At 29.6% G+C, this 10,354-nt stretch overlaps 1 pseudogene; it reads right to left on the reverse strand.

Annotated features, from left to right (window-relative positions):
- Positions 1-4,864: 4,864 nt before the first annotated feature.
- Positions 4,865-10,354, reverse strand: LOC150036186 (uncharacterized; annotated as a pseudogene).

Raw genomic sequence — 10,354 nt, forward strand, 5'->3', positions numbered from 1 at the left:
TTGAAGACTCAAGATTTTGATTGATAGTTGATCTGAGAGCATTTATAGATGTAAGGAGTAAATCAATTTATTTGGAAAAAGGGAAAGCCAAAATACAGTCTGAAGATGAAGAATATCCTTCAACAAATTGCACCAGGCCCATGTGAAACCGTTGGGAGTGACTGCACTATATTTGTGACATGTGGCCATTATCATTTATTCTTTCTGATTATTTAATTCATTATGTAAATATTGAAAAAACTCATTTTTGGGTCATAAAACCTCTGTATAAAAGGGCATGCTCTGCCATTGGTTAACATATAATAAAAGCACCTATTCGGCAGAAGCTTTTCAAAAAAAGAAAAAAAGCTTTTCGTCTTCTTTTTGTTTTTGTCTTCTTGCTATGAATTGATCGTGATGGGAAAATTGATCGTGATTGTGCAGTTTTGTTGAAGAACAATCCGATATTCGTGGCGAGAGTCAAGAAGATCGTGATTGAGATTCAAACCTATTGAGAGAAGATCGTTCTTCTTTATTAATTTATTTTTCACCATAATGATTGTTTGTTTGTCGAATATTGTTATCAGAATCATGCGTGGTTAAACTCTGTTTCTAGGATGTTTGTGGATTTTTTGGGATGCTACTTTGAATATTGAATTTACAATTGATTGATTTTGCATGGATTTCTAAATTATTTGTGTTTAATGCTTTTGATTAATTGGCCATTAGTTGAATGAACTTAAGTTAATTAGATGTCTCGAGAGAGAAATTAATTCACTAGACCCAATAATTTAGATTGTTATTCGAAATTGCATGAGAGTGAATTTAGAATAATAAGCGGTGCGATTGAAGAGTCTTAATGCTGTAACTATTCAAGCGATAGAAGAGATTCGAGTTGATGAGTAGTTATTAGGATTGTTTGAGCTCGAGGGAGGATTTTCTGATTTTAGAACTTCTAACCTCAATCTATCAATTTCAATCAATTGTATGTCATATTCATTCTATTGCCTAAATGAAACAACACCCTAAAATTGTTTTGCTCTGAATTGTTCTTGTGTGTGTCTGAATTTTTGTTATCCGTAGTTATAGATAAAAAAATCATCTTTTGATTGCCTGGATAAAATTGGCGAAAAATTGTGGTAGCTAAGTTAGGAAAATTTTGTTTACGCTGGTCCCTAACAAAGATATCCTATTTGGGATTTATTCAGATGCTGAGAGGAGATTATTCTACTAATAAATCTCAAAGAACTTACTTTAAAGCAATCTTGGTTACAATGTGGTTGGAAGAGATTAATACTACACAACAATAAAAACTTAAAATATATATAACCAAATTAATCATAAATTATTCATTTCTAAACATTGGTAAGCTTCATTTGAACAAATCAATATCCACTCTACTTGAATTATTATTATTATTTTGTTAAACTGCCTAAAGTCAAACTTGACTTAATCTTTTAACAAAAATTGAAATCCGAAAGTATTAAAGCATAAATAGTTCAATCATGAATCAATAACCAACTCCAAATTAAAAGCCAACTCACTCTAGATCAGGAATCAACTCAAGATTGCTTTAGATACGACACAATACAAGTCAAACGAGAGTAACCATATAGAAATCAACATTAGATTAATTACTAAGAAACCAATTTGCCAACTCCATAAGAGCATATATTAAATTTAGATTGGAAAATGACATAATATGATCATGGCTGAAAGAGGGGACACTTAGACATAGTTGGATATCTTGAGACTATTACTTGATTTTGGGAGAACCCATGAGTACTAACAAGTTCATTAGCATTCTTGGACCATGCTGACTTGCACACTAGTCACATAAAATAAAGATACGGTTTACGTAAACTTTGACATTGAAGTATGGCCACTGAAGAACTATTCCCCAGATAACAAATATTCTAAGTAGGTTCTTCAATGATACATCCAAACTTCAGGAACAAAAAGGTCCAAGGAGATTGAGATAAATCTTGATAGCAGACAAGAACTACTACCTTCATGGTATTATTTTGATGAAACTAGACAACATATATGCCAGGTTGGGAGCATAAAATTACAAGGGGATCCAACCCACCATTTTTTACACCAAAAACGTCTCCCTATATTAATATTAATATTAGCAAGAAGTCGATAATCTAGAAATATTGTTAATTTGTGCGAGCATTTGATCTGCATCTCAAATAGACAATTCTTGAATTACTTTAGGTGGAGGTTGAGTCTAAAAGATTTCTTCTAACTCATGCTTGAATCACATAATAACATATGGAAAGAAATATTACAGAAGCAAAGAGATAAAACATTAATTACCTGACGTCCGGTGTCCATGCAGATCTGCAGTTCCACCCCTTATGCGAGTAGTCCATGAAAATGAGGAGACCATGCTATAGCTTTTACAACGGTTGTGTGTTCATAAAATTTAAGTACTCATTCGGTTGAATGTTGATTCCAAACAAATAACTGAAAGATCAAGAAGGATAGCCCATATAACCTTATAATTTGCTTCTTTAGTTTATAAGTTATATATATTTATATATTTGTTAAGCAACAAACATGAACACCAATTGCACATCATATTCCCTGATTGATATTGAACACATTTTATTTACTCATTTTAATAAATCACAATTGAATTACCGACATTAAATATGGAATTAGTAATGACATTTGATTCTTAGCGGTTTTATGCAATTTTAGGTGAAACCTAGAAAGAAATAAGATTGAGAGTAGTTATCTAGAGGTAAAAAAAAAAAAACTTAAGAGTGAACATAAAAGAAAATTGCCATTTTATCTTCCATATTAATAGAAAAGCTGAAAATTATTTAAAGGAAGATAGCAATGAAATCAAACTCTCAATAAAGAGAAAGCATGTACAATAACCTTTGTCATTGAATCAACCACCAATGGAATGTTGAAAATAAAAAATAAGGAACCAATCTATATCAAACAATTCGAACCTCCTTAAACTGAAGCCCAATCTTTAACCAGAAATGATGTATATGATCTCACAAAAAATAGAAAAAAATAAATAAATAAAAGACTTGAGTACGAAACTTCAGAGTGGAAAATAGCAGAAGGCGAGTTTTCTGGATGTTGGCAAACGGGCATGAGAAGGAGCATCGTTCCCTGCAGGAGATCCTTTACTAAAACCCTAGAAAGCCACCTCTTCCTCGTTTTGCTTTTCTGTCTAAGGCTCTTTTAGAGTGGAATGAATTCCGCTCGCAAAATTGACTTAAACATCTCTGTTGACCCACTCAAATTACGGTGTGTTGATCATTTCTCACTGATCTTCTTAAAACTATCCTTTTTTTCTTAGCATTTTCCCTTTCTGTTTATCTATTCATATTCAAGTGGCACACTTTTGTAATAGAGAGAATAAGAAGATTGAAGTAGTTTGACAGCTAGCAAGGTTAATCATTTCATTTTATATATATAATGACAACCTAAGTAAAGATGATATAAAATTTACAAAGAGAACTTACTTTCTAACAACCAAATAAATCCATTTTTGTGAATTAGAATAAACTTATCGTTGCAATCTAAGTATTGGCCTTCTTAAAACTTTTACGATCTTTTCTCTTTATATCCATCTAAGATCTCTGCACATCTAAAAAATCACAAACAAGAAGAAAATTTATGTAATTAAATACCTTGGCTGCATTAAACATTGTGTTTGAGAAAATTATCTACAACGTTAAATAATCACAATACATGGATCAATTGATCAATTTAACAAATATAATAAATTTTTATTTTGGATGGGAAGAATATATCTTACTATTTATTAACCTATGTGAAATCTTCCTAACTCTCCTAAGAGTTTTTATATATATACCCACTTCCCAACTCACAATCGTGGAATGTGTGAGACAAATAGACTCTCTCCCATGAAAAGACTTGTTATAAGTCAAGCCTAAATGGCTGAGTCATTCCTAACACAAACTAAAGAGAAATGAGATGAGTTGAAAAGAGAGGGGCTAATGCGATAATTTCACTATGATGCCAACGCAAGCAAAAGATTAAACAAAGCAAAAGGTTAAACAACACTATTTTGAAACGTTCGGTCATGGATAAGATAGTGTGAGCTTTTTAAGTATTTTCTATAGGGCAACAAATGGAGTTTTTGAAATTTAAACTTCTAACATCAACAGAATTAATATATGTAAATTACTGTTAAATTGTATTCACTTTGGCAAGTATTGTTTTTTTTTATGATCGTTTCACTACTACAAAATTGGGTTTTAATATCAGTTTAATACTGACATTATAGGGGTACAATGTTGGTTGAAAATCGACATTGAAGATCGTGTTATAAAGGTATTTAATTTCAGTTATCTTTAATATTTTAAACCGACATTATAGCTTACCGAAATTTCAATGCCAATATTCTTCAATGTCGATTGAAAAGCGACATTATTCACGATCTTCAATGTCAGTTTAGAACTAACATTGTACACTATCTTCCATGTCGATTTTTTTCCAATTTTTTCAATAATTGTCCGATATTTTTTTTTAATACCTCATTTTTTAAATGTCCAATCCATTTTTAATGTCGATCGAAGAGTTAAAAACCAACATTAACAACATATATATTTTTGCTTAAGCACGTGCAAATCAATAATGTTTTTTAAACAATAATATTTCTCTTACATGTACATATACAAAATGTTGCTTTTATATATTATGATTTAACCAAACACAATATTAACTAACTTATTAGAAGAATAAAATAAAATTAGATAACAATGGAAATTTGTCCACAAATTGTTGTATCAATTTGACCAAACAATCATAATAGCTACTAACAAAGTCGAGTTCAATACATTTGCCAGAAAGGAAGGAACGTAATAAAGAATTAGAAAATGCATCATAGTTATGCTTCATAGCTGATCCATTTCTCATGCACTTTCAAACTCAGAGATCCTAAGAATACCTGCAACAAGAAAATGAAGATAACACTTTAGGAAGTATCTGGACCAAGAAAACATGAATTGAGGCAAGAAGAAAACAAAATCATGGTATAAATGAAATAAAAACTTACTCGAGTTTTGTAAATGTTCGCAGCTGAGCATCTAAGATATATCCCATAGGCTAACTAATGAATAAGCACTTTCAATCACAAAATACCTATGATTGCTACAAGAAAGTCTTTATCTTTCTTTATGCCTAATTACAAAAGTTTTCACAATAATTGAAGCAAGCAATTGAAAGTAAAACCACTACTTTTTTAATAGAAGAAATCTTGATTGGGTCAATTGCAATGAAATCTAGAAGTAAGAACAGAAAGAACCTAGGGAACATTACCATATTTTAACCTGTAACTAACTTTAATAACTCTTATGCTTTAGAAAAATTTTGGCAGCATGACATCATTATACAACAAAGCCAAAATTTGTTTACTTCGACACCTATTCAAAGAAATGCACTTCCAACAAAATATTCAAACAACAATTTTCTCTCAACAGAACTACTAGAGTTTCCTAAACACTATAATATTCAAACCAACTTCGTACTAATTTGAGCACAAATTGACGAAAACTTATATAAGCACAAATTGAGGAAAAAATCAATTACATGTGTTAATGAAACAAGTTTTTCTGACATTTAAATTTCAAAGATTTAGCAAAACAAAGCATGGAAAAAAACCAATTACATATGTTAATGAACTAACATTTCTTCTCACTTCCAAAGTAAGTGTGATGACCATCATGTACTCCATACTCAAAATCTTCCTGTGAAATGAAATACAAAATTGCTTCCTTTTTTCTTTTTGTGAAATGAAACACAAAATTACTCCATACTCAAGCAATTAGTTCAAAAAAAAGATATTAAAGAATACATTCTTCACCTTAACAAATTCTACAATCTCAAAGTGGGTTCCTAAGCACAAAGTACAAAAAAAATCTATTAAAACCATCACAAGCAACTAGTTCACAAAAAGTATTAGTGAATACATTCTTCACCTTAACAAATTCTATCTCAAAGTGGGTTTCCTAAGCATAAAGTACAAAAATAAATCTATTAAAACCATCTCAAGCACTAGTTCACAAAAAAAGATATTAGAGAATACATTCTTCACTTTCACAAATTCTACAAGCTCAAAGTGGATTTCCTAAGCACAAAGCACAAAAAAAAAATCTATTAAAACCATCTCAAGCAACTAGTTCAGAAAAAGTAAAGATATTAGAGAATACATTATACTCAATGTTGGTGAAGAAGAAGAATGATATTCATGTATATATGTATAAGTGTGCATCAATTACTAAAACGAGAAGGCATTTCATACCTCAAAATCAAAGTAATGGACGATCAGATCCGAAAAATCCACGACTAGATATGGTGAATGCACATCGAAGCGGAAGACACACAGTAGATCTGAATTTGCACAAGTGACGAACAAAGGCCAAACCACAGCAGACACGCGAACGCCGAACGGAGACACGAATGACGAACGATAAGTGGAGACCTGCACGATTAATGACAAACAAAGGTCAAATCGACGAACGAAAACCAGATTTGCACGATGAATAGAGATCGGATCTACACACGGAGCCAGATCAACGAATGAAGGCTAGATCTGCACACGAAGTCGGGTCGACAAACGGAGGTTGGATCTACACACAGAGCTGGATTGACGAATGGAGGTCGTGTTTGCACGACAAACCACAGCAAACTCTTTATCCACAATCGACGGATGAACGAAAAGGATTTGGAGTGTGATAAAGTCAAAGGTAACAAAAGAGTTTGGAGGAGAGAAGTGAGAAATAAGAGAGAAGAAAACTAGGAGAGAAGTGAGAAAGGAGAAAGAAGAAAATTATTAGAGAAATTAAATGAAAAAGTGAGAATACTTTACTAAAAAAATAAATGGTTATCTACAATGTCAGTTTAAAACTGACATTAAAATATATCTTTAATGTTAGTTTAAAATCGACATTAAAGGTCTAGCTTTTTTATAAAAAAAATTTGACATCATACATCTGTTTTAGTTTGTCTAAACGATATAAAAGGTCAAATTTCTTGTAGTGTCTTTTTAAATAATTGTGTATACTTTAACTTGAATGTGGTACTAATGGGAGAATATGTCTTCGATATTTTATGTTGTGACATATGCGAGGGTAGATTAAACAACTAAATTCAAATTTAAATAATTAGTCAAAATATATTGAATAATATAAGTATCAACTATGAAACCAATTGTAGTTTTTACTAAATATTATGTTGAATTTAAACTATTATTAATTTATGAACCTGTTTTATGTTTTTTTTTCAAAGATAATTATTATTTTGTTCTATTAGGGATCAATTTTGAAACAAACTTCAAACCTTCGGACTAAAAATATAATTCTCTTATTCTTTTTAAAAAAGTAGATAAATTAATTTAATTATTCACACAATTATATAAATCATATTACATTTATATTATATTAGTACTTAATCAATTATTTATATTTAACAATGAAAATTACGTTATTAATAACAAGAAAAAATGTCTAATTAGATATTGTTAAATTACAAGTTTAGTCACTGAACTTTCAAAAATAATAGAATTCTTAAGCTTTAATTTTGTGTGCATTAGGTCTCTCAACTTTAAAAAATGTTTAATAAGTCTTTAAATTTTCTATTTTATGTCTAATGGACCTTTGAATGTTTAATTTTGTATCTAATAAATCTTCGACTTATTTAATATTTTTTAAAATTCACAAATCTACACCAATACAAAATTGAAAGTTTAAGGTTCTATTAAATATAAAATTTAAGTCTAAATACAATAAAGGAATAAATTTTTAAAAATTTTGAATGCATGAAGACAAAAAAATTCAAAACAAAAGATAAATAAAACATACAAACTAAGACTAAATTCAATTAAATTAAGGCCTAAAGTCATGATAAATGGAGAATGATTCTGGGTTTTGGGCCTTTTAAAGTTGGATGTTTGTTGAATTATGGGTTTATTATCCATTCAGAATAAGACCCAAAAATTACACATTACATAAATGTTAAAGCCTTCCGATATGTACAAGTCAGCAAATCTGTCTGATAAGAAATAATTAGAATTTTTTTATATAATATGTCAATTACTATAATAACCTTTCCATATTGCAATTTTTATTATTTAAAAAGCAATACTAAAAATATAAGAAATGGAAAGATCCATAAAATAACTTCCATAATGCTGTCGAAATTTTATAAAAGTTGAAGAGCGAAAAATGAATCAAAATTATATGTATGCAATTGATGGGTTTAAAAACAAAACCTGGAAATAAAATAATGTGTAAAAATAATAAATATGAATATAAGAATTATGTCAAATTTTTCCAAAAATAAAAAACAAAAAAATCCATTTATGATGATTTTTTTTATTTATTTTAAAAACAATAAAACAAAACAAAATGGATGGCTTTGTAATTTTCCTACTAAAAATTTTGAATAATGAAATAATGTGTTTTAAATTTTCCAACTGAAACTTTTAAAAAAATAATAAAAAAAAAAATAAAAGGGAAAAAAGTTCCCTTGTCATTGCTTCTCAAACCTGCTTAATTCAAAATAAATTTCGTAATAGAAACATTTGAAACTTTCAAATTGATAATAACTAATTATGGTAGGATATTTTGACAAGATAAAAATAACCAAAAAAAAAAAATTATGACAACCTATGAATAAAAATAAAGTTATTTGAAACATTTTTTTTAAATATACTCTTTGTTGTAAAATTGAGGATTACAACATCGCACAACTGGAACATGGATATGGAGAAAATATAATATTATAATAAATATATATATATAAATAAATAAATAAAATCACAAAAGAAGAATTTCTCCATTCTTTTTGGAGGAAGTGACACACTTGGACACTATACATAGGTGGTTGAATGATGGGCAACATATGTGGTAATGGAAAAATGACATTTAGCATCGAACACTAAGCATAGGCATCTAACAGCTATTTATCATATTTATAATGCTCCCTTTTAGATGCTCATTATATATATATATATGAAATATGTCTTGTTAAAATCTTACTAGGAAAAAACCTAAAGCCTTCAATCAGGTTTGCAGAACCTGATATCGTATTGACTTTTGCTTCTAGCATTGTCAGTTTGAAAAATTATTTTCTACTTGTAAGTATTGTATGTGTAGTTGCACTGTCTGTCAGACATAGATCTTCTTTACCCATTTTTGAGTTACCCCACATATGAAAATGATCCAGGTTTCTTCATTAAAAGAAAATAATTACAATACAAAAAACAACATTTGGAATATACAAAGGTTAACATCTAGTAAGAGAGAAGAAAAAAAACATTAAACTAGATATTTTCAAAGTCAAATGAAATACTTGATGTTTCATCAATTCTGTCGATTTTCTCTTCAGGAGATTCAAATAAGTCCACCACATCTAAATTTGTTATATGGGATGAGTCATATATGTTATTATCCTGGTATGAAAAATTGCTTTCACACTTTTATCTTTTTCCTTCGGAGATACTTGATAGAGATCAACTATATGTTTTGACGTATGACACGTACGTGACCAATGTCCAGTCATTTCGCATAGGAAACATTTATTTTCAACACTTTTTGAACTCTTACCTTGTGGAGTTTTTCCTTTGTGATCATCATTTTATGTGGTTGTTTTGAAATTTGAATGATTAGAATGACCACCATGGAAATAATAATTATTTCTTCCTCTGCTACCTCCACTATGCCCACGACCTCGACCATGATTGTTAACGTTCACAACATTCACTTCAAGGAATGGTGTTGCTTTAGTTGGTCGAGTTTTGTGGTTTTTCATCGATAACTCGTTATTTTGTTCGACCACGATAAGACATGAAATTAGTTCAGAATATTGTTTAAAATCTTTCTCTCGATATTGTTATTGTAGGAGCATATTCAAGACATGAAATGTAGAAAATGTCTTCTCTAACATATCATCATCAATAATTTTCTCTCCGCATAACAACAATCTTGAACTAATGTTAAATAATGCGGAATTTTAATTACTTACTCATTTAAAATCTTGTAGCCTCAAATGCATCCAGTCATAATGAACTTTAGGAAGAATAACTGTTTTTTAATGATAATAACTTTCTTTCAAATTTTTTTCACAAGATACAAGGATCTTTTATTATAAGATACTTCATTTTTAATCTCTCGTGGAGGTGATAACGAAGGAAAATCATGGTTTTTACTTTATCCTGACTGAATGTCGTATTTTCTTCTTTAATTATTTCTCCCAAGTTCATAGTATCCAAGTGGATTTCGGCATCGAGCACCCATGACAAATAATTATTATCACTAATGTCAATGGTTGCGAATTCTAATTTTGTAAGATTTGTCGTGACAACACTATCGCAAAACAT

This window comes from Benincasa hispida, chromosome 5 (assembly GCF_027475165.1).
Source record: "Benincasa hispida cultivar pf3 chromosome 5, pf3_genome.v1.1, whole genome shotgun sequence".
NCBI classification, from domain to species: domain Eukaryota; kingdom Viridiplantae; phylum Streptophyta; class Magnoliopsida; order Cucurbitales; family Cucurbitaceae; genus Benincasa; species Benincasa hispida.